The 24,171-nt window shown below is 43.6% G+C and overlaps 1 protein-coding gene across 1 annotated transcript in view; it reads right to left on the bottom strand.

Moving 5' to 3' along the window:
* Positions 1–21,064, bottom strand: part of Atp8b1 (ATPase phospholipid transporting 8B1) — a 115,693-nt gene extending 94,629 nt beyond the window's left edge. The window contains exon 1 of the mRNA XM_048806158.1: positions 21,040–21,064. The gene's annotated coding sequence lies outside the window, so the exon portion shown is untranslated. The remainder of the gene's footprint in view (positions 1–21,039) is intronic.
* Between the last annotated feature and the right edge of the window lie 3,107 nt (positions 21,065–24,171).

The raw sequence follows: 24,171 nt of genomic DNA, 5'->3' as shown, positions 1-24,171 counted from the left end.
CTATGCAATTTCCCTTCTCTCTCCCTTTCCCTCCCACCTCTCATCCCTGTTTAATGTTAATCTTCTTCTCATGCTCTTCGTCCCTACTCTGTTCCCAGTTACTCTCCTTATATCAAAGAAGACATTTGGCATTTGTTTTTTAGGGATTGGCTAGCTTCACTTAGCATAATCTGCTCTAATGCCATCCATTTCCCTGCAAATTCTATGATTTTGTCATTTCCAAAAGTAATTTAAAGAACACTTTTTGACCTCATCACAAAGGAGGAACTTGAGGTAATTTCAAGAACACTTTATGACCTTTACCAAGCATCTCACTGCTCACTGCTAGCTATGACCTAACAGGCAGGACTCAGTTCCTCCTGGGCTGTTGGTTGGAGGACACCCTCAGTCCTTTGCCATATGTCTCTCCATGAGGCAGATCCAACATGGAGGGAGGCTGGTTTCTCTCAGAGCAAGGGAGACAGCCAAAGAACTTGAGCAGCAGGAATGTAGGTTCTGTTTGTACCCAAGCCTCAGAAGTAGCATCCCATCACCATGACCATATGCTCTTCATTAGAAGGGCCTCACAAGACCTAACTTCCACTCAAGGGGAGATCATCCGTAAGGAGAGGCACTCATGAAATTATACCTAAGCAGATACTTTAGCAGGGTCCAAATTTGGTCTGAAGTCATTTGAGAAGGTTTTTATGGAAGAGGCCTAAGAAGTCTAGCAGTAAAATGAAAACCAGAGAGAAATTACACAAGAATCCTGAGATGTGTTAGCAGCGACCAAATTTGGTCAAAAGTGGTTTGAGAGGGCTTTTTTGGAACTAGCAGAAGAAATCTGGCAGTAAAATGAAAACCAGAGGGAAATGACTTCACTCAAACCCCAGTATCAGAAAGGCAAAGAACTATGAGCTTTTCATGGACAGAGGGCTGCCCAAGGAGGCAAAAATAAAATTTAAAATTAACTAGTAAAATCTGAAGTTGATATCAACTATGGCCTAAAGCTCACTATTTTGTGTTAGCAACACTGAACATATTGTTTTTAATCTTATTTTTGGTATGATTCATTACCAATTTTTAACTTATTGAATGAAAAAAAAGAAATATGTATAATGGTAAATATTCTCTTTCTGCTAACCCTGTGATACATGCTAGACTTCAGAAGCTGAAAAAAGCAAGGAGCTCAAGTCCATATTTCTGATTCTCCTTACGTATGGATTGTCATGCACCTCAAATTCCCCAAGTTTTTTTGTAAATGTAAAACTGTTTTGAAAGATGACAATAAATATAGAGAAATGTTCAAAAGCTGAAGTTCCAAAAGGTAAACCAAGTATCTTCTTTTTTTTTTTTTAAATCTTGTACTTAACTCAAGTAAGTCCAGGAGTGGATGAAAACATACTCAACTGGTGGAAATTTTTAAAGTCCTTTAAAAAATGAAAACGCACAACTATCGTTCCTGTAAACGTAGCTGAAGCTTTTGCTCAATTTGAAGGAGGAGGCCGTCTTGCTGGCTCCAGGTCCCTCCACACAGCTGGGAGGAACATCCTGTTGTATGTTTACATATATTCACGCTCCTGGAATTTAACAATTAAAACTGTGATGGGCAGGCTTCCAGGACAGGGCTGGCAGGCGGGAGGCCAGGACAGAGAAACTTCTGTGAAGACAGGGAGGGGAGGCTGGACCTGGCCACCCGGATTCTGTAGTGTTCATTTAAACTCCACAAAATATACTTGCTTGACCCTTAAAATTTTGCAACTCTCAAAATCTCTTAATTGGCTTTAGCCAAAGGGGCTGCCTGATGGCAATAATATTATGATACCCATATCTTAGTCCATCTGGGGACAGTCTCACCCTCACAGAGCAGGGATGTGGTTCTGAATTTCTTCCCTTCTTTCAATTTCAGGCACACCCAGCCTTCCTCCTCCTCATCATCCTAACTGATTAGGAAATTACTTCTAAGTGGTCTAGAGTCCAGTCTCAATAGCCACATCCCTGATAGGGCATGATTTAAGCAGAAGGCAACTTCCTCTTCTCAGCAGTGTGTGTGGCTGCTCAGCTGAGGCTGCTTTGGGATCAGCCAGCTGTTTACGGTTCATCAAAATGGGGGTTTGGGGTTCCTGTTTTGGGGTTTTGCTACTGGGGGTTGAACCACTGAACTACATCCCCAGTCCTTCTTATTTTTTATTCTGAGACACAATCTCACTAAATTGCCCAGGCTGGCCTGAAATGGGTGATCCTCCTGTCTCCATCTCCCCAGTTACTGCAATGACAGGTGTGTACCACCATTACCTGACTAAAAATCCAGGTTTGAAAATCATTCACTGCTGGTCAAATATGAGTAATCTCCAAGAGCACCAAAAAGCAGACCTTAAATCCTGATTTCTCTGCTTCAAAATCACTTGGGGATTTCAGACAGGAAGTTCTACTTTTTTCAAAGGTCCCTGAAGGGATTACAATGCCCGGCAGTCAGGGCTGGGGTCCTGTTCTAGGGCGAGGTGTGATATGAATTTTCTTTCTTGCCAAAAGGTGGACTACTTTGATCATATCTTTATTCTTGAGATTGATTCACCCCTGTCTGGAGTGTTTCGTTGAATTTTGGCAATACTAGTTAAAACCATAAAACAAACCAACCCATTTTAGAGCTATCAAAGTTGTTCAAGAAAATGTCCCAATATTTTCTTTTGAGAAGATGGATCCAGAGCTTAGAAAGATGAGGGAAGGTTAAGAGTACTGGAGGTGTGTTTAGTCTCCCTGGGCCTCAGTGTCCCCATCTTTAAAGTGGAAATGAATGTACTAATTAATTAACTCGTCATTTACTGAAGGCCTCCCTTCATGGACTAGGGAGGAAGAAGTTATGGTGACCCTCTCACTACATCTCACAGGGTGACAGCCCCAATGCATACTTTAAAGTTGAATACAGTAATTTCAGGAGAGGATGGGACGGCCAGGAACATGGGAGCCTGGGGAAGCCACACATGACCCAGCCCGGAAAATCTGTGGGAGGCCCACAGGCCACAGGGATGCTGCAGCTGAATCGCAGACAACGCAAGACTGTGCAGAGAGGATCAGAGGGGCAAGGTGCCCTGCTCTCCTAAGAATTCTTGAGAAAATAAGATATTGCAAGTGAAAGCACTTTGTCATAAGCAAATAACTCCGCAGACCTGAGCTATGAAGTTCAGTGTCTTGATCAAGGCCACCCACGACTGATGTGTTGCAGAATCCCCTCCTTATCTTACACCACTCATGTATTTCAATCTCTTCCATTATAGGTTCCTATCTAGACATTTCCACAAACCCAAAAGCCTTGTTTAAAAAAAATTTGAGACAGAATCTTGCTAAGTTACTTAGGATTTTGCTAAATTGCTGAGGCTGGCCTTGACCTTGAGATCCTTTGCTGTAGCCTCCTTCTATGCCAGATTATAAGCATGCACCACTGTGCCTGGTTGGCCCAAGCAAATTTCTGATACACTAAAAACATGGTATAAATGGTATGGACTCTGACACTGTCTACCTCCCAAGCAGTTCTGTCTTGACTATACACTAGAATTGCCCTAGGTGTATTCCTGTTTGATTAATTAGAATCTCTGGAAGTGAAGTCCTCAGGTCAGCCATCAACATTTTTTATGCTTCCTGGGTGGTTCTAATGTGCAGCCAAGTTTGAGGACCTCATCTATCAGAAAGCCAAGAATGAATGACCACACCCACACATAGAAATTCCTCAATACCCATGCCAGATGCATCTTAAAGGAGGCTCTGGACAATGTGAAGTTCAACTGCTTGCTTAACTATAATTTTTTTCTTGTTCATATTAATTCATTTTATTTTTAAAAAATTATTTATTTATTCTAATTTGTTATATATGACGACAGAATGCCATTCATTTCATATTATACATATAGAGTACAATTTTTCAAGTCACTGGTTGTACACAAAGTAAAGTCACACCATTTGTGTCTTCATACATGTACTTAGGGTAATGATGTCCATCTCATTCCACTGTCTTTCCTACCCCCATGCTTCCTCCCTTCCCCTCCCTCCCCTTTGCCCTATCCAAAGTCCCTCCATTCCTCCCATGCTCCCCGCACCCATCGTCATTATGAGTCAGCATCCTTCATATCAAAGAAAACATTCAGCCTTTGGTTTTTTGGTATTGGCTTACTTCACTTAGCATTATATTCTCCAACTCCATCCATTTACCTGCAAATGCCATAACTTTATTCTCTTTTAATGCTGAGTAATATTCCATTGTGTATATATACCAATAACTATAATTTTTTTTTTAGGAGAACAAATTCACCCTCCAACTGATGACCAGATTGGATTAATCCTATTTTGTCTTTTCTGAAGATACAGAGGCTGGTGGAGGGAAGTTCCATCATACTCCTAGGAGTATAAGTGATGAAACACACCATCCAGACCAAAAATACTCTACTGAGAAACCATAACAAAAATAATTTGCAGATTGCAGAGGACAGGGCACCTGATGGAATGCAGGCAATGATAAGATAATATTGAGTGGCTTGGTGTTTAACAAAAGTACTAACATGCTTACTGTGGTCCTTTGACACTGATGACCAGCACACAACAGGGTGGACACCTGTGGCGTAACTAGTCTTCTTGTTTTTTCCTATTCCTTTAATAACATGGGAAGGCCCATGGAGAATAAGAACTTTAAATAAAACCACAAGGAGATGATCTAAAAGAAAATTAAGCATTGAAGAGAACATAAGTAAGCTCCTCTAGCACATGTGAAGAGACGTGGTACAGTCATTCCAACATTTCTGGTCTTCTCCTATTCTCTATGTCCTTGCTATTCAAAGTGAGGCCCATGGACCAGCATCATCTGCCTCGTCTACAGCTTATTAGAAATGGAGAACTTCACCCATGACCAAACTCCAAATCTACATTTTTAACAAGATCTTCAGGAGGATCTCATGAAAGTTCATGTTTGGCACACTGCTGGTCTACAAGGTGGAAGTTGGCACTCTCTGGGTGATCCTAGATTTTCTCTAGGATCCATTTAATTTCAAGCATTTCTCCCAACTACACCAACTGGAACTTTTTATCATTTTCTAAGCTTGGGAAACCTCAAATCATTCTTCTCAAAATGACTCTCCAATATAACCCCTTCTTAGGAACCTTCCTGAACACCCCTAAACTGAGTTAGCAGCTCTCCTCCTCATGATCCCACAGCTCACATTTCTTACTGCCTCTCTCAATCATATCTAGTCCTCATTCGCTCACCACCAAGCAGTAACTACTCTCAACAATATTATGTCAACATTATTCCAACAGCAGGACTCAGTCTTCGTCAGCCACAGAGCTACAGTGAGCAAGACCGATGTGGTCCCTCTTTAGGGAGTGTCCAACCTCACAGGAACAGCATTCCAATAATCCAACAAATAAATAAAGGGTTACACTCTGATGAATATAAGAAAAACTTGGAGGGAGCTCCTTGGTTATCTTTTTCGCTCCTATTTTGAGATAGGGTCTTGCTCAGCTGCCCTGGCTGGCATGGAACTCGTGATCTTCCTCCTGCTTCTGCCTCCCAAGAAGCTAGGATAACAGGTGTGTGCCACCATGCCTGGTTTAGGAAGGACCTCCTCTAGCAGAAGTGGTCAGAGAAGACTCTGAGAATTGACACAAGCCAAAAAGTGAAAGATAAGGAGGAGGTTCTGTGGAAGAGTGTCTCAGGTGAGACAGCAACAAATGTGAAGTTCCTGGCACAGGGAAGGACTTGCCACGCTCCATACTGAGGCTGAGGAGGACAAGAATGGAGTTAATAGGAGGCAGGGGTCGGAGCTGTCATCGCTGCAGTGGTGAGCCACTAAAAGGTTTTGCTGCTGGGTGTGGACATGACCCAGGATCCGACTGGCAGTCTGAGTTGGAGGAGGCAGGGTGGCAATGGAGACCTTGGTTAGGAGACTACTGGAATGGTCCAGGGAAGGGAGGGAGGATGGTGACTTGAACTTAATGGAGGGCAGCAGAGGTAGGGGTAATTGGTTGGAGCCAAGGTCTTCTGGAGGTAGAAGCATCGGACCTTGGAGATTTCTTATGAAAGGATTTCTCATGAAAGCATCAGCTGGAGAGGCCTTACCTTCTAAAATGGGTGGAGGTTCACTTCTCAATGGGGTAGGTTTGGGGTACATGGGAGGTACACTGCATGGAGTGAGAAATGTGTTGGCAATGAGTCCTGTGGGGCCCCAGCATTTTAAGGGTTTAGGACAGGATTTCTCAACTCCGACATATTGTAGGATTTTAGCAGCATCCCTGGTCCCTTCCACTAGATGTTAGTAACATCTCCTGAGTAGTGACAACCTAAAATGTCCCCAGGAAGGCAAAATCAACTCTGGTTGGTTAGGTTAAGGATACCTTACCAAAATGTCTTTAATAAACTAGATCCTGTAGAAACCTCATAGCAAAACCAGGGTAAGAGCTTCCTGGATCACTAGAATGTCTCATGTTCTGGTTTTGTGGACAAGCACCGAAAATTGATTGACTGAGACAGGCCAAGTTTGAAGCTTGATTTTGCTCCATCGCATTAGGAAACAACTAGAATTACACTAACCCCCAAATACTCTCAAAATCTTGAAAACTCTCTATCCCTTGGCTTTGCCAATAACAACTCAAGACAGAACAGGTACCAGCTGTTTTCATGGCCAGCTGTGTTCATAGCTCAGAGTAGGAATGGTCTAAGAGTTTCTGTACACCATTGCAAATAAGTCTCTGAAACCAAAATGTCACAAGAATCCATTTTTCCAGAGATGTTAAAGCATGACAATAGATACTAAAAGTTACGCCAAATCCATTTTTTGTTCGAGACTATTTTACTAAGTAAATGTTTATGTGTGTTTGTGACTCTTTTGCTAAGTTATAAGGTACAAGAACTTGGTTATTCTCCTCTGGCCATTTATTGAAGGCATGAGAGTCATAACATACACCTAATTAGACCAAAATGGATTCTTTTTTGTTACCAGGTCACTATAAAAACAGCCAACAGTTGTTGGTTCAAAGTTGTTCAATGTCTTCTCTCTCATATGTATTTAATAACAGCAGCTAATGCCAGTGTAGAAAAAGGGATGTCTCTGACCTCACTATTTAATATGGGACTGGAGAACAGCAGGAGGTGTAAACCCTACTGAGGTGCTGTTCTCTGCTACGTGAGGTGGCAGCCTGGTGTGAACATATACATACAGACAAAGATTGCTGCGTCCTGCCCCAGAGCTTCTGAGTCAGAGAGTCCAGAGTGGTTCACCATCACATTAGTGTTGCTGGTCCAGGGAACACACTTTGAAAACCAGAGTCCAAGCAACTACGACCTAGGCACTGATCAAGCCAGACTGGCATGTGGAAATAAAAGCCAGCTACCATCCTGAGATGGCAACAATCATCCTAGGGCAGGACTGTCCAGAGAGCCACTGAAACAAGAAGGGCCCTCACTTTGACCTGAAAGGGACAAGAATCAGGACAAGAATCAGGAAGCCTTCTGGGAGGTAGTCACACCTGGTCATCAGGTAGAGGGAAGGAGGAGAAAGACAGTCACCAGCAAAGAACACAGTATGTGCAGAGACCCTGAGACAGAGGAGGCATGTTCTGTCCCAGTAGTGAAAACATTCCTTTTTTATCAATGACATTTTTATAATCAAACATTTTATTGTTATCCTTATTCCTTTTGCACTGAATCCTTTCCCCCTACCTATTAATATTTAATAATCATTTAATATTAATATCTATTAATATTAATGTCTATTAATATTAATAATTATTAAATATTAATAACCCTGAAATTTTTTATATTACTGCTACAGATGCCTGCAAACACAGGATGCTCAGAGTTGGTCTAAAAGTGGTGTCTGAGATAATCTGGAAAACAAGCAAAGAAGTTAAACAAAAGTCTCATGATCTCATGTTAGGTTAGGGCAGGGACAGAGGAGGAAGGAGCCAGCAAGTTTAATGCAGGCAGAGACGTCAAGGCTGTGGTTTTGCTGGATTTTCTTATCTGAGCCCCTTCATCTCAATAATGAAATTGGTTCTTTTAATTATTTATGAAAACTAGAAACCAAAAATGTCAAAGACAGTTACAAAATCAAGATTTGACTGAGTTCAAAGAAGAGATACTCTCATCTTTATCTCCTCTTGTAAAGATGATAAAATGCAGCCAAACATGAAGGACCAAATTGATTTGGGGGCATTCTGGAACAGAAAAAACACCAGAACTAACTTACACTTTAAACAAATTCTATAGGATACAAAGAATGCCTGACAGGATGTTATAATAGAAATACTATTTTTATAAATGTTTAAAGATAATCAACTTTGTAATATTCCTGTTAAGTTCTAAGAATTTTTTAGATTGGAAATCATTGCCCAGTGCCTAAGGCAAAGTGGCAAACAAGATTTTAATTTTGCTAATAAAATGTACTTTAGTTCTTGCAATGCTCATTTTTTTTTTCTTCTTTCTTTTATAGTACTGGGGATTGAACCCAGGGGCACTCTAGCACTAAGCTACATCCCTAGTCTTTTCTTTATTTTTCAGCTTTGAGACAGGGTCTAAATTGCTGAAAACTGGCCTCAAACTTGCAATCCTCCTGCCTCAGCCTCCCAAGCAGCTGCAATTACAGGAATGTACCACCACATCCAGCTTGGTCACTGATCTTTATACACTCTTAGTTATGTGCCAAGTTCATTTAAAACCACTTCATGCTTACTGATTTTCCTATGACACATACAAACAAACCTATAAGAAGATAAAACTTCATCTGATAAAACTTCACCTGATAAAAAGCAGGTCTATTGGGATCACTGAAGTTGTATGGCTCTGGGTACAACAATGTGACATTTCCTCTCATGGTGGCTTGGTCCTTGCCTTGCCTTGAGCTTGTTTCAAAACTGGTTTCAAAAACCTTCCTGATAGTTTGGCTTCACTGATTTTTCTTTTTCTTTTTTCCTTTGGTGTATTAGGGATTGAACTCAGGGGCATTCAACCACTGAGTCATGTCTCCAGCTCTATTTTATTTAGTGTCAGGGCATTTTATTTAGAGACAGGGTCTCATAGAGTTGCTTAGAGGCTCACTTTTGCTGAGACTGGCTTTGAATTCTCTATCCTCCTGCCTCAGCCTCCTGAGCTGCTGGGATTACAGGTGTTGGTGCACTTATTTTCAACTTTCAAAAATAAATCTCTTCTTTTAAAAATACTCTCAAGCTTGTCACACCTCAATGATCAGGAAAATGAATGTTGGTGTTTTTTTCTGAAGATTTATCATCTCTCAAAATAGGGGGACAAAACCTTTAAATGAAAAGGGCCTTATCTAAAAAGGGGACCTACTATAGTATTCATTGTGTGGAAATAAAAATAATTAATAAAAGCAAATGCAAAACAAATAAAACAGAATCCACTGTACATCGCTGTATGTTTCCTTGTCATCTGAACCTACAGTGCTTAAAATTAATTCCACCCTGAAAGTTTTAAATACGGGAAGCTTATGACGAATGAGATCATGTGGAGCCATGAAATTACAACAGGAGGGTGAGCTGTGAAATATCAGGTCCATCATTTGAAGCACAAAGGGATTCCAGCTCAGAGATTGACAGCTTATCACTAAACTAGAAGTAGGAAGAGCACCCCACCCAGTTCCTGCCAATGTCCACCCACCACCCACACATTGCTTTCCCTTGGGTTTCTTCTGTGTTCCAGGGAAATAACATCTATCCTGCCAACTCCCCAAATTTTAAAACTATAAAGTGGTCTAAAAATGTGAAGAATTGGTATTCTTAGCCAAAGTCAAACCACCATTCAGTGACTCACAGAGCTGATATTTGCAGGGCTGGGGACCTGCATTAGTGTTACAAATGACAGATACTCCTCGAAGACCAGGAAAATATCATAACATCATCATTCTGAGAGACTACGAAAGCCAATCCTCCTCTCCTAATCCCCAGTAAAACAAAATACATAGAAGTTTCAGGACTTATTTATAAGAAGAGGGAGTTCTCAAATCACAGTTTTATGTTCCGAAACTTCATTTCAGGGTGGGGTTACCAGAAAAAAATACAGAGCACACAGTTAAATTTGACTTTTAGATACACAACACATAATTTTTAGTGTCAGTCCCAAATATCATACTGGACATACTTATCAAAAATTAAAAGGGCTGGGGATGCAGCTCAGTGGTTAAGCATCCCTGGGTTCAATCCCTGGTACCAAAAAAACAAAAACAAAAACAAAAAAACTGTTCACTTTTAAACTTGAAATTCAAACTTAATTGTGTGTCCTGTATTTTTAATTGCTATATCTGGCAACCCTGACTCTGGGTCACTTGGATGGATTTTGCAACGTTCAGGTGTTCCTAGACCCCTTACCTGGGAAGTCTAGGGACCTGAGTGCAATTTCTGGTTCTGTCAATTACTAGTTCAGAGACCTCAGGCAAGTTATAGTTCCACTGTTAGAAAACAGAGACCAGTCAATCCCTACCCTACAGGGTGGACCAGCTAGTGTGAACATGGAAAGGAAGCACACTCTGAATAAAAGCAGCAGGTCACCCAATACACATTATGGGAAAGAATGGTCCTGAGTCGTGAGCATCACCGGACACTTCTTTTAGGTTTTCAGACTTAACCCATCATCAAGGCTAAGAGTCCACATCTGTGCCTGCCCGGCATGCACAGGAGCTGGGTTAACTCCTACCCTCCACTTCTCAGTCCACTCCCATCCTCCCAGCCCAAGCCCCCAGGAGTTCTTCCACATGCCACAGCAGCCTCCGCACTGTTATCCTCCCCACTTCCTGTCTTGTTCCCACCCCAATCCATTCTCCACGACATACTCTTGTTTATCACCCCAAACCAGAAACCAAATTATATCATTCCACTGCTTAAAAATCTATTAATGGCGTCCATCGGATCCTCCACAACTTGGCCGGGCCTCATCCGTGCTCCTCAGCCTGCTCCCTGCACCCCAGCCATTCTGGCCTCCACATAGTTCTCAGAACACAGCACTAAGCATCAACCTCTTCAGGGTCTTGCACATAATTCCCCCACCAACTGTCCTTGGACAGATGCCTTCTCATCCTTAGGTCTCAAGCATAGCCTCCTCCAAGAGACTCTCCTGGACCATTTCATTGTGGTTTAAAACATACAACAGGGGTGGGCCATGTAGCCCAGTTGGTAGAGAGCTTGCCTTGCATGCACAAGGCCCTGGGTTCAATCCCCAGCACTGCCCAAAAACATGCAACATAAAATTTACCATTTAAACCATTTTAAAAAGTTGGTTGTGATGCCACTGCCACCACTATCCATCTCCAGAACTTTTTCATCTTTCCAAACTGAAACTCTGTATCCATTGAATAACTCCCCATATTCCCCAGCACCTAGTGACCACTGTTCAACTTTCTGTCTCTACAAGTCTGGTTATTCTAGGCATCTCAGGTAAGTAGACTCATGCAATATTTACTTATTTTGTGTCTGGCTTATTTCACTTAGCACAATATCTTCATCAGCATAATGCTTCATCCACGTAGCATATATCAAAATCAACTTCCCTCTTGCTCACTATTTTGTTCAACATTTATTCTTCTCTCCCCACCCCAACAACCCTGAGAACTCCGTGTAGGGAACCACCATGCTGGTTTTGTTCAACATTGTATCTGCCACTAGTACTGGCACAGGGCCTGGAGAGTAGTGGGTATCCAATAAATAATTATGGAATCATTGGGTGAAAGAAAATCATGAGGCCACCAGAAAGCCAGTATCTTTAGATGACTAACAAACTCTGTGGACTTTGTAGTCAGTCCTGGCACTCCACAGCTGGGGGCCAGCCTGGGCAACTTAATGAGACCCTGTCTCAAAATATAAAATAAAAGGGGGAGGGGGCTGTAGCTTGGTGGTAGAGCATCCCTGGGCTCAATCCCCACTACTGCCCAAAGCCAAAAAAAAAACCAATATTTACAAGGACCTACATCGCACCCGAACTCTGTCTCACAAGTTTTGCCTTAAAGGCTCATGTGAATGGAGATGGGGGAGGGAGCGCCCCTTATTTCTGAGGGGTTGGGAAGAGCTTGTCTTTCCAATTGGCAAAGAGCAGTACCTTGGAGTTGTGGAAGGGGGGGGTTGTCTTGCAGGGCTGCCTCCCTCCTCGGTGCCCGTGGACCGCCTGCAGAGCACCCTCCCGCCAATAAAAGGACAGGTCTGTGCTCCCTGCAAACCATCCCCTTTTTCTAACAACCTCTCGCCCTGCCAAACTAGGAAGACACACTGATGATAAACACAGATGGGACTCTCTGAACAAAACCTTATATGTCTACTTCTGAGGAGCTTCTTTATGATCTATGGCCAGCCATCTGAATGCAGCCCACTGAATTTATGGCATTCCAAGATTCAGATTTCTCTTTGCAACCCAGGCTCTGCCAGGTTATCTTTGGCCCCTCTCTTAAGCCACACCCAATCTGTCTGGAAATCCTGATGCCTTTAAAATCTATCAAATCAAATTTACATCTCTATCTATCTAGTCCCATAACCTGCCCTCCCCTACCCCCCCCCCACCCCCGTCCCCCATCTGAACCCCCAAGGCTGCTGCTCTGCTGGAAGCTTCCATCACAGCTCTCCTGGTCTAGCCTCTTACCTGGTATCCCTGCCCAGGAGCGTCCTTCCCAACCCCCACCCCAGTCCTAGCCTACCTGCTGCTGGCCTTCACAAAGCAACAAGGACCCTAGTTAGATCTCATCTCTTCAAAGAGCAACATCTGGCACCCTCCCTCTCCAGCTCACACAAAGTCAAAGCCAAAGTCCTTACACAGCCTGGGAGGTCCTGCAGGATCCCCCACCCCACTCTGCTTTCCTCTTTTCCTTCTCCCTCCCTCCCCCACTCACTCAAGTCACAGCCCCCTCTGCTCATCAGACAAGCCAGGCACTCCCACCTCAGGACCTGTCCAAGTTTTCTGTCCCCTCTGCCTGGTACACTCTGCAGATCTTCCTGGGCCACCCTCTCTTCTGGGCGCTTAGGGGTGACCCCTCTATTGACACTGCAGCTTGCTCGTCTTCCCAGCATGTCTCAGAGCGTGCTGTATCATTTTCTTATTCATTATATATCCTTGTCTCTCCCATTTGTCACCCAAATGTGAGTGAGCCACCTGGGGACAGGCTCTCTCTGTTCACTAGCACAGACAGGTAGCTGGCACACGGAGTGCAACCCTTACACGTCTTAGGGACATCTGACTGGCGGCTGCCTCAGTTTTTTCAGACTTTGTAAGGGTTGGTGGGAGGGGCCTCCACCCTGGGAACAACCCAGGAGACAGGAAGTGTCATGACAGAACTCCAAGTATGACAACAATCCCTAACTAAGATGTAGGGTCCGCCAGTGTTCTTTTGCTTTAAATAGTCTTGGTCCAATTGATCTCAAAGATTCAGGACATGTTAAGTGCCAGTTAGGTCGCCATTCACGAGGCCTGACGTTCTCACACTGACCTTTGAGAGAATATTTACTTTTCTCTCTATAACGGAGGAAGCATAAGACTATAAAAAAATTGTAAATTATCTTAAACATGTAGAGCTGCTCAAAGTGTCACATGGCCCGATTAGCTATGTTAGCCCCAGGAGCCGTTCTGTGGTTGTGATTAGCTTGAGGTTGGAAAGAGGAAGGGACACTCAGGGACCGTGGTACTTTAGGTTGAAGATTTTTTTTTTTTTTTAAGAAAACCCTGGGCTGGGGATGTAGCTCAGTGATAGAGCATTTGTCTAACAGGCACGAGGTCCTGGGTTCAATTCCCAGTATGGAATAAAATAAAATCTTAATAAATAAATAAATAAATAAAACCCTACTCTCATTTTTAAATTTTATTTTTATTTTTTAAGTTGTAGATGGACGCAATACTTGTATTTAATTTATTTATTTTTATGTGGTGCCAAGGATCAAACCCAGGTCCTCTCATGTGCTAGGCAAGCACTTTTCCACTGAGCTACAAACCCAGCCCCCAAATCCTGCTTTTCAAATGAGCAAATTCCCATTTGGCTAATTTTTAGGGCACTTATGAGTATAAACTCATATCACATACCTTTGTTTTCTAGAAAATACAGTTCATTTCCCAGGTATCCACCCCCACCTCCCCAAGAAAATACAGGTTAAGCGGTTTCTAACATGACCCACTGACATATAATTCCAACAGGCTCCTGGCTTTAAGCTGCCACACACTCTTAGGGGGATACAACAGTTGGCAACTCAGCCATGCTGCAGTCTACAACTGACCTTCTGCCTTGGAGCCTTAGATTGTCTTTTGTTAGTGTTGTGTTTTTCAGCAATTGAATTTATTTCTTTATTATATTTTTTAATGTGTTCTTTTTAGTTACACGTGACAGTAGAATGTATTTTGACATATTACTCATACATAGAGTATAACTTCCCGTTCTTGTGATTGTACATGATATGGAGTTAACACTGGTCGTGTTTTCATAAATGAACATAGGAAAGTTATGTGTGATTCATTCTACTGTCTTTTCCATTCCCATCCCCCTCTCTTATCCCTATTCACCCCTGCCCAATCCGGTGAACCTCCACTGCCCACCCCACCGCACTGTGTGTTAGCATTTACATATCAGAGAGAACATTCAGCCTTTGGTTTTAGGGGATTGGCTTATTTCACTTAGCATGATAGCCTCCAGTTCCATCCCATTACTGGCAAATGCCATAATCTCATTTCTCTTTATGGCTGAGTAATATTCCATTGTGTATATGTGCCACATTTTCTTTATTAGAGTCTAGTTTTAAAGCCATGGATTCTACCTTAAGGTGGAAAATAATCTGACACCTAAGTATTCAATTAAAACTTTTTTTGAACTCTAGAAGGAAGTTTAGGATTTTTTTTATTTTTTATTTTTATTTTTTGTCCACCCTGATATATCCTCTCCACAGGCAGTTGTGGTCTGTGCAGATGGCCAGGTACTGAAGCCATGTATCCCAAGCTGTCACACCTGCCCTGGCACATAGCAGCTGTCAACTCCATGGCAGGCCAGTTGGGTGATAGAGAGACCAACCTGTCGGCTTACTAAGAGCAGCTTGAAAAGAAGGCACAAGGCTGTCCCTCACAGGTCTCCAATATAGCCATTCTCCTGTAGTCCCCCAAGTTCTCTCCCAGCAGTTTTGGAGCAAAGTATGGAATTAAATACCACACGTCTCCATCCATCTAATTTATGAAAGATACATTTCTCTAGAGCTCGAAAAATCACATCAGCAAACAGATTCCTACATGTTCAGGTCGGCAGCAGCATTATTCCCAATCCTCAAAGACAGACAAACCAGAGCAGGCATCGTTTAGCTGAATGGATACACAAACGTCGGGTATAGAATACTATTCACCCTGCAGGAGAAGGAAATTCTGGAGCATGTGACAACATGGATGAACCTTGAAGGCTTTATGCTAAGAACAATAAGCCAGTCGCAAAAGGACAAATATTATATGATTCTACTTAACATGAGGAACCATAGAGTGATCCAATTCACAGAGAGAAAACCAGAATAAAGGTTAACCATTACTGGGAATAGGGTGAACTGGAAATTACTGTTTAATAGATATAGAGTTTCAGTGTGGGATTATGAAAAAGTCCTGTGAATGGACCCTGGTGTTGGCTGGTTGTCCAACACTGTTATTGCATTTAATACCACCAGACTGTAAACTTAGAAGTAGTTGAAATGGTAAATTTTGTTTTGCCTATATTTATCCACAATTTTTTTTAAAAAGCCTCCCAGGAAATAAACTTCTGTACTAACAGAGTGAGACCATGATGAACCCAAAGTTGTTCTGCTACCAAAAACAACAAAGACTTTTCACTTAATTCCCACAATCTCAGTGGTCTGATGACCCTTTCCTCCCACATACACATGGCTTTCTTGTTGAATTAAAATTTTTGGAGGTTTATTTAACAGCTGGCAGGGCCCGACTTAGAGGACCCACACATTTATTTTCCAATATAAAGACGGAGCCTATATTTCCCAGCATTAAATACACACAAACTGATCCATCTCCCCAGTGAGTAAATATTTAAGCCAGCCAAGTCACATGGCTATCTATTTTCTCAGGGAGAATGTGAAGCGATTCTTCTGGATCCACAGATCATGGACAGAGAACGAATCATTTTAATAGTTCACTGGGTCCTGAGAAGACAAAGTACAGGTTTGTGTGCAAATCACAACACACTTCATAAAATAAATAGTGAATTCACCATACAGCAAAAACGGACTGTCAATACTGTGTGACATCGATGTTTGGTGCCTGAGGAGATCTGAGGAGAATCTTCTAGCTCAACTCAATTTGGATAAAGGTTAAAAATTGATTTTAATCATGCCATTTGCAGGAAGGTGGATGTAACTAGAAGATCTCTTGTTAAGAGAAATAAGCCAAAACACAGGAAGATAAGTGTCACATGTTTTCTCTCATATATAAAAACCAAAAAAATTATAAAAGAAAGATAATGCAAAAGTAGAAAAGGGAGTAATAGGATAAGGGAAGGGGAAGAGAACTGGGAGGAGTGGGAAGAGAGGAGAAGGCAGGAGAGGGTCATAGGGAGGGTGGGTACTATCAAAACTTGACATGCACTTGTACGGAAATGTCACAGTGCACTCTATTAATCTGTACATTAATAATTTATAATTCTGAAAATAAAATAAACCTGAAAGGTAAGTTTTAAAAGAAATAACGAAAGAAAGAAAAACTGATTTTGTGTGACCTCTGGCTTTCTTTTTTAATTTTTTGGTGGAGCTGCGTATCATACCCAGGGCCTCATGCATGTTGAACACACATACTACCACCGAGCTACTCCCTGGCCACCACCATTCACCAACCCCACCAAAAAAAAAAAAAAAAAAAATTCAAATATAACCTGTCCTAAATCAAACAAACCTCAATCTAGTGAAACAAAAGCCACTCAGCAAAGAAACAAAGCCATAAAACAACGGTCCTGTAAATAAAGACTGAGCTACTAGTCAAAGGTCAGGCTCCACACATGCTCACTGCAGAAGCGCCAGGCTCCTCAGTCATGCCTGTGAGGAGAGAGTGAGTGGCTTTCACTACTGAAAGGCCTCCCAACACAGGAGTAACCTTCCCCTGCAGAAGTGCTTTTCCCACCCTGAGACCTTCTGCAACTTCTAAGCCCATCTCTGACCCATTTAATGCAAAGGCAGTAGACTTAGGACTGAAAATGAACATAGACTCTTAGAGCTAGAAGTGACCTCAGCAGTCGCCCAGGCCCATAAGGCGACCATCTCTCCATGCAGAGAGGACAGTGTCTAGGGCAGGAGAAGAGAGAGAACCTGAAACTGTCTTCTCAAAGAAGAAAAAAAATGTCTGTGAGCCTTCTGTGCCTTTTAGGAACCTCATAGGCTTTCCTAGAGAGGGAGGTAATTCCCTGACACAGTTGAAAGAAGGAGGAATAAATGAAACAGGCTTAAATCAAGGTTCTCCGTCATTAGCAACTCTTACCCAGGCTCCACCATGAAGGAAACCCTGCAGAGAGGACTGTTGTGAAGCCACAAAGTTCAGACGCTACTGAGTTTTCAACAGGGAACAGAATTTAACACCAGGAGCAGAGAGGATTAGGGTGAGGAGACAGGAGGAAGTGAGATGCTAAGGAGACACAGCAGTGGTCTGTCTGTCCCCTCTGTGCAGGAGGAGGTAACCTTTCTTTGAGAGGGCGGCCAGGGCCCCTCAAGGCTGTGACTGAGCTCCTTGAGCAAGCCAGTCCTCCCAGCTGTCAGCCAGAGCTGCAAAACAATAGCATAGATTTGGAGGCTTAGGACCTTGCCCCTACTCTGGGAAACTGTTTCTTAACAGTGCCTGGTGCAAAAGGGCACCAATGTTTGCTAAACAAATACTAATATGTAGAATGATTCCTGTTTCCTACGGAGCCTAGGAGCAAGGCAATGGTGGTGAGAGGTATTCACTGAGCAGCAGCAGCAACATGAGGATGATATTCATGACTACTTTTATTAAGCTCTGGGCTCTCTCCTTTACCTAAAGCATCTCACTTGGAGCTCATCACATTGCCTGTGAGGTAATACTACTATATATGCCATTTAGAGACAAGGAAACTGAGGCTAGAGATTAAATAACTCATCCTAGGTCATACAGCTAGGAAGCCTGAGGCCTGGATCCCAGCCTGGGTCAAAGGATACAGAGACTTCACTGCCTCTGGACTCTGCTCCCCAGGACCAGTTGTCAAACACAGTTGCCATTGTGGATGGTTTTGGCAATAATGTATTTAAAAGAGAAACACAATTAGAAGTACTCAAGAAGAGTACTAATACCTTCCCAAGTGTTCAGATGATAAAAAATTTTTTAAGAATAAATATAAATTGTTATATGTGTACATTTATATGAACATGCATACTTGTGTATACACACACATACACATCATTTTTTTTTTTCTAGAATCATCCCTCATAGAGTCGGTCTTCAGTGACAGAGCCTGTAAAGATCTTATGTTGGATATTTTAGCTGGACACAGGGATGAGAATTTGGTAGTAACTTGGTTAACAGAATGAAGAAGATAAACTATTTACTTTTTGTGTTATTCAAACTTTTCTGGGAGCAAGTTAATTTTATTTAATAAGTAGATAAAGACTTACTGGCATAAATACATTTGATCATATTGGACGATGCTAATAAATAAAAAAAAAAGCCTAAAAACTTACCAGATATCTAAAGACACCACAAAGAAAATCTTCTTGGGAGACCAATGTAGAAACAGACTCTAAAATCAAGTACTTAAGAAACTTTAATGATACCTCTCTTTGGAGATAGGGACATGAATGAACACACTAAAACTTGTTTCCATCCCTAAAGAGGAGGTTCCTCTATATCTATAAGTGTGGAGGCTTCCTTTACAATGACTTTAACTACAGAGCAAAGGCAACTAGTAAATTGAAATCTTTCTAAAGTTGTAAGGATCACCCACATTCTACAACTATTGCTTATGAAAAACTAAAACAGATTTAAATTAATGAGGCAATAAAATATTTCAAAAGTGCCAATATGTGTGGTTAGAAGTGCAAGGCTCTAGGTTCAATCCCCAGGACCCCCCCCCCACACACACACACACATACATACAACCTGTGGATGATGCTATTTTAAAAATAATATTAATCGCGGGCTGGGGATTTGGCTCAAGCTGTAGCGCACTCGCCTGGCATGCATGCGGCCTGGATTCGATCCTCAGCAGCACCACATACAAATAAAGATGTTGTGTCCGCCAAAAACTGAAAAATAAATATTGAAATTCTCTCTCTCTCTCTCTCTCTCTCTCTCTCTCTCTTTCTCTTTAAAAAAAATAATAATATTAATCTATCTAATAAAGAAAATAAGAAAGCAACACTCAAACACCAAGAAACTTTCACATGTTCTCTCACTAAATTAATCACCCCAAAAGATTGATGATACCTCCCCCTGTCCCAAAGAGTAAACAGGCAGAGAAAATTAGGGAATCCCCCCAAGGTTAAACATTTAGTAAGTAAAAGAATTGGAATCTGTGGAATTCCAAAGCCATGTATTTTTCACTACTCCTTGCTTTACAAGGAAGAGGAAGGAGGGATGGATAGAAGGAAAGAAGGGAGGAAAAAAAGGGAAAGAAACAGTCCCGGCTGCTTTGCTATTGCACAAGGCCCGGTTTAGGATCCCAGAGGCCGACACAGGCTGAACCTGGAATTATTTCTGAAGGTGCCTCACAGAGGAAGACTTCTTTACTGAATCATTATTTTAAATCCTCAATCTAAAACAACCGAACAGAACAAAACCTCCCACTTTCATCACTAAGAAATAATAACAAGTGAACATGGGTATGAATTTTCTTAAAATAAAAATCAGAAGGAAAGCCTTAACAGAGCCGACCCTAAGCTCACACAGGTGGCATCTGAGCTGGCTGGGAGGTTGTTTGCCTCTCAGTAACCTACACAAAGAACCACTAAAAATTATCAAAGCCCAGCGACTAGACAATGACAAATGAACAAAGCGGATAGGGTTTCGCTCCCAAAATCAGAACAAGGAAGCCTCCACCACATAATAAAAATCATTAGGAGGCTTCAGAGGAGTAATTGCAGGCAGGCGTGACTTCTCCCCAGAAATTAATCAGCTAATAACCATTCATCATCTTTTGCGCAGTATATGCATTTATAATAGGGCTTTAAAAGGTCTACAACAATAGACTCAGAATTAATGAAAGGCATTTTAGGCCTAACCCAGAAATACTCCTTAGACGATGAGAATTAGAGCTTCTACGTCCCATTTTGTGCTGTTTTCCTTTTTATATGAGCTTCTGTTTCCTATTCACAGAGACTTTATCATGGTTTGTAGCTTTTGTTCCTTAAAGCAGTTAACCTCCGTCAGTAACCTTCTGTGTGCTGGTAACTGATGGTAAATGGTCTCCCAACACTCCACTAGCACTGTCCGGTTTAATTCTCGGAAGGAGTGCGGGGCAGAATTTTGAAGGCAACGCAACCAGTGAAGGGAGCGAATCCTTTCACGCCAACAAGGAGGGCAGATTCCCGGAGAGGAATTCACTGGTGTCCGTGCTACCCAAGAAAGGGTAGGAGACCGCCGTAGGCACTGCGTGCAGGCCGAGGGGACTCACTGAGCGTGAATGTAGCCCGGGTTCCTTTTACTTTGGCGCGTTAATTCCCCTGCCCGGTTTTCGCATCCTCTCCGCACCTAGTCCTCCGCCTAGGCGGAGTCCGGGGATTTGTGCTTCGAGCTCCTCGGGCGGGGATTATGCGCGCACACCTCCCTTGGAGAAATTTCAAGGTTTTTCTTTCCTTTGGGCAGGGGAAGGGGTTTGGAGCTGTGGGAGGTTAAAGCAGTCGCTTTCTCATTGACATCTCCCGCCGCCGCCCAACAAGTGGCCCCTTCACAAGCACAGAGATGACAGCGCCAGACGTCAAACTGGGGAGGGAACGGGATGGCCCGCGGCAGTGCCAGGGAGCTGGCGGACCTACCCTACGGCAACAGCAGTCCTTTTCCCCATCCCGTCCCCCACCTCGCATTAAAACTCATTAAAACTCAAGGAAAATGTCAAGGGCTGGGGGTACCTGGCCCTGAAGCAGGAGTCGCGGAGGCGATCGATTTCACCCCCACCTCCATCCCTCTCGCAGGTGCGGCGGAGGCTTGATACATTTGGCCTTAAATTCAGTTTCCAAGCCGTCGGCATCCGCCCCAGGAAGGCATCCCTGCAGAACCCGGCAACTGGGGTACTCCCAGAGAAGGGGCGTCCACTGCAGGGCAGCCAGCGGCACTCCAAAGCCCTGGCTGACTTAACACCTTGGAGCTCAACCCCGGGCCGGCGGCGTATGGCAAACCAACGAAAAACTCTTAACAGCTTCCGCAAGTTCTCGCCCCGGGAAAGGTGAAAATCCCAAAGACCTCTTCACAGAGGAGTCTGCCTTCCCCGAGGGTGCGAAGGCTCCTGGCACCCCCAACACAAATCCCACCCTTGCAGGCTCGTTAGTCCAGGGGGCCGACAGCTGCTTTCACCGCATCTGGGATCCCTGGAGTCTGCTGGCCCGGGGACCACCATCGGTGCCGGGGGACCTTGGCAGGCTGACGGGACTGGGGAGTCCGGGGGCCCCGGCGCCGCGCTCCTCTTACCCTGTCTCTTATACACNGGACTGTTTCTTTCCCTTTTTTTCCTCCCTTCTTTCCTTCTATCCATCCCTCCTTCCTCTACCCCTCCCACAGGCGGCCCTAGGGTTGGCAAGAGCGGCCCAAGTCGAGTCTTGCGTCCTTCGTGCGTCCGGGCGGCAGGTGAGCACCCTGATGGTGCCCGGAGCGCGCCCTCCCGCTTCTCCTAGCCTGTGACTCGGCAGCTGCTGTCGCTCACTGTACCCCAGGCGCTCCAGTCCCTGGGCTGCAGTCACCACCCCGCCCCATCAATTCCGCGTCACTTTCCCGCCCTCTGCCGGCTTGGTCACAGCTTGGGGTCGGTGACCGCGCCAGCCTGGAAAGCTGGCGGGGCCTCCGCGCCCGGAACCTGAACTCCCTCTGTAAGGGGAGCCGTGTTCCCGGACCAGTCACCCAGTGCGCGTCGCGGTTCGCAGCGCCAAGGGTAGGAGTAGAGAGGACGCCGAAAGACGTGGAGACAACTTTTCCTTTAATTGCAGCAAGTGGACTAGACTCTACTGAGACCAAAGTCGCTCGGAGTTAAGGTGCTGTGTGTGAATTACGCAATGTAGTTGGTGATTTTGGATCTGCCTGCCTCCTTCGTTGCTGGTTGGTGTTTGTAGTATGAATCGTGCTTTCCCGCAGCAAGTACAGTTCACGCCTTTCACCGGTTAACTCCCAGTTCGCTAGGTTCTTACTGTGCACTTGCTATGGACAAGTCACTGGTGTCAGAATCGAGGAAAGTCAATGGTTTGAATTTGCTTAAGGGCTGAGGATGTAGCTCAGAGCGCTTGCTTAGCGTGGCCGTGGGTTCAAGCCTGAGCGCTGCAAGAAGAAAAATTACTTTCAATGCTGTAAAGGAGATAGGTCTCCTGGACAAATATCAGTTACCTGCAAATCAGAGAGGCTGACTTCCTGCATTAGTTCAAGCTCCCAACTGGTAGTATTAAGGAGGCTTTTACTGAGGAGGTGAAACCTACAACTTTAGGGATGGAAGCTGGGTGGAGAGGGCTGTTCAAATGTCCACTGACTGATCCAACTCATATTGTTAAAGCTCAAGACTGCCCCAAGGTTCCTTTTCATCTGTCGCATTGATCTTTGGTGTTGCTGGTTAGTCTTTTTCTCTCTCTTCATTTGTAAAATGAAGTTGCACTAGATGATCTCAAGAAGTTCCTTCCAGCACTTATTTTCTGAACCTAATAACTGAGCAAAGGGGCTGAAGCAAGAGAACAGAGGGTCTGTGCAACGACAGTGGAGTGCACAGGTCTGTCGGCAGTGTGGTGGTGAAGGATGAGGCCAGTGAACACACTGGGCCCCAGCGCCTTGAGTGCAAGGCTCAGGAGTTGTCTTGGTAGTGTGGGTGACCACTGAAAGTTCATGACCACTGCAGTGACATGATCAAAGTTGCGTTTTAGAGAAAAGAATAGCTAAGAATGAAGATGACCATATCACCTGGGAGGCTAGTTTAGCAACCAACATAAAGTGGGTCTGAAGGGGCTGCCAGTGGAAGGCAGAAGGAGGAGATTCAACCCACATCACTGGAGAGAAATGGGCAGGGAACTGAGTGGCGCAAAATTGTGTCCAACTGGCAGAAGGGAGCCTGGAAGATGAGTCAAATTCTCAAGATTGGGTGAAGGCATGGTAGGAAGAGCAGAGGCAGAATGAAGAAAGCCATTAGGAAGCTCTGCCCCTATGGGGGAAAAGACCAGCAAACCTGCAACTATAGCAGGCAATGGAGATGGCTCAGTGGTAGAGCATTTGTCTGGTGTGCACAAGGTCCAGGGTTTTATCCCCAGCAACCACCCACTCAAAAGAGAGAACTCCAAATTAAAAGAGGGATCTTCTTCTTGCAGCTTCATTTAGAAGTATTCAATCTGTGCAAGAAAAAGTTGCTTAGAAGAGAATACACTAGGATACATTCAATCCACACCTCAGAGCAGCTACACCCCACCCCAGTGGCTACTTTTAACATGGCTGTGCAGATACCAGAGATTTCAAGCTAGGTTTCTTTCCCCTTACAGGCTACAGTGGAGGGGAGGTGTGGATATTGTTTCAAAGATTAATTCATTCAACAACTATTTGTTGAGTACCTACTATGTGCCAACACTTTCTGGTTGCTTAGGTACAACTGAACCAAAAAAAAAAAAAAATGTTACCTTAAAAGATAGAAAGTGCTTTGAGAAAATAGAATAGACCTGATTGGGAAGGTACCCTGAACAATTCTTCTTTGGGGGTGCTAGGAAAATTCCAGCTCACCTGAAGTCCTGTCCTTTGTCCCCTTGTCCTCTCTGAAAGGACATGCAAAATTTCAGAGTGCCTTGTCTGGTCAATCATTGAAATTATCTCATGCATGCAGCAAGGATTAATTTTGAAATGTCTTTCATGAGTCACTGAGAGATGGCTTCTTTGTCTTGGCAGAGCCTCTATCTCACTTGCCTCAGCAATTCTTTCTCAGTGTTCTCCAGTGAGACTGAACAAGCAAGCACTCTGGTGTTATTTAGATGCCTCTCCCATTCAGTAGTCTACACCTTACAAGCTGCTGGGGGAAACTGAGATTTAGCAGA

Source organism: Marmota marmota, unplaced genomic scaffold (assembly GCF_001458135.2).
Source record: "Marmota marmota marmota unplaced genomic scaffold, marMar, whole genome shotgun sequence".
NCBI lineage: Eukaryota > Metazoa > Chordata > Mammalia > Rodentia > Sciuridae > Marmota > Marmota marmota.
The sequence above is the reverse complement of the archived record's forward strand: the minus strand, read 5'-3'. Positions and strand labels throughout refer to the sequence as shown.